Consider the following 1739-nt stretch of genomic DNA (forward strand, 5'->3'; position numbering starts at 1 on the left):
ATACATTAAGAGGAAGATCAGGAGTAAGGGAGGGGGGATGAGTTCCTCTTAGACTGAGAAGCAGCTTTCTGATTTGGCCCGTATGGTTTTGGGAGAATTGTTTTTTTATTTCCTATGGTCATTGGATTTCATTTTATTATTAATGTTGGTTGCATATTCTCCATGGTGAAGAACACCTTAATGCACCAATGAAGGTTAAAAGTGCTGGGCTAAGCTTTAGCAATGTCTCGAGGAGCTTATGCCTATTAGTTAAAGACAACCAGGACCGTTTCAAAGTTCCTTGAAAATGGCAGGGAATTCAAAGGTGGTTGAGTTTACATATTAAGAAAAAATGCTCTCTTTGTTTCAGAGTAAAATGTTCTGTGAATCGGCAGAAATGGGAAGTCTCAGCTATAAGAGGTCACAATTTGTTCATGCTGACGGTCTCCAAGAGTTAAAACAATGTAGACAAGTCTGCAGTGAGCATTCAAAACAGCTAAACTGCTTTCTGCAGCTCCTCATCGCCAGCCATGTCAACGTGGTTTACAAACAGCGGAAGAAGTCTCAACAAACGCTCTGAGGGCGATAATTGTAATGATGTTCATATCTTCACCCTATGTAATTTTATGGGAATTGAGAGTCGAACCAAATAATAAGTTCCAGCCCTTTTTATCTGCCCAGTTCCCAGCACACTCCCGAGGTGTCTCAGGCACTTCTCACCCTAACCTTTTAAAACAGACTGTAACAATAACAACAGTAATGACAAGTTCCCAATCTGCCCAGTTCCCTTCATTAAAGGAGCCCTGGGAGCTTCAAAAACACTCATTAATGAAATCTGACAAAGCTTGGAAGGTGGAAAGACTTGCCTATTCCCAGTTTTAGACTGGGTAAGTGGAGACTGGATCCCGGAGGGGTGTCAGTCTCAAACTTGGGGGTCCGGAGCTACTGATATTCCCTGTGACCCGGGGAATCAAGAGTCCCAGGTTCTGGACCCACATCCCCTAGGTGCATGCTATTCGCACGTGGCTTTTCTTCTCCGGGCCTTAGTTTCCCCCACTTACACGAGTCAGGGTTGGGCCAGGTCTTCAGGTTTACCCAATCAACCCAGACTTTGCCCCATTGCCTGGAGGTGGAGGGGCGTGTGTGGAATGGGGGAGGCGTGCCTCAGCAGGGTCAGGGACTAGTAGGTGCTGCACTAGCAGTGCTTGAGGAAGCAGCTTAGGGGTGATCAGGTGAGGGTCGCCAGCCAGCTCGGAGTCCCAAGTCCCTCTGATGCCTACTGAGAAACAATGGGATCCTTGTGGGCGCCTTCCTCACCCTGCCCCGCAGCTGGGCTATTAGGGGCGTCCCCGGGGGCCGGGTGGCAGCGCGGAGGCAGGTATCGCGGCGGGAGAGCTTCGCACGGCTTCGGAAAGTCGGTCGGTCAGGTGGCCTAGCAAGGAAGGCCTATGGCTCCGATGTGGGCTTAGGAGCAAGTCCCAGGTCGCCCGGTTCTCCAGGACGCGGGCCCAGGAGAAGCTGTCCTTTCCTCTTTGGGTCGGGGGCTACGGGCAGGCTCCCCGCCTCAGAGGAGGACTGGAGGAAGGAGGAGTCGGACGGGGCGTGTCGCGGAGGGAGCGCCGCGCGCCCGGTGCGGCCCCCTAGGAAGTGGATCTGGCCGCTCCGGATCCAAGCCGGCTTCCAGGTTTTCTCCCGGCCCGGCCCTGCGTGCTCCCGCCTGTCTCCGGCCCCCCCCCACCGCCGCCCGCCCCCTCCCCCTA

Source organism: Chinchilla lanigera, unplaced genomic scaffold (genome assembly GCF_000276665.1).
Source record: "Chinchilla lanigera isolate Chin_1 unplaced genomic scaffold, ChiLan1.0 scaffold00072, whole genome shotgun sequence".
NCBI lineage: Eukaryota > Metazoa > Chordata > Mammalia > Rodentia > Chinchillidae > Chinchilla > Chinchilla lanigera.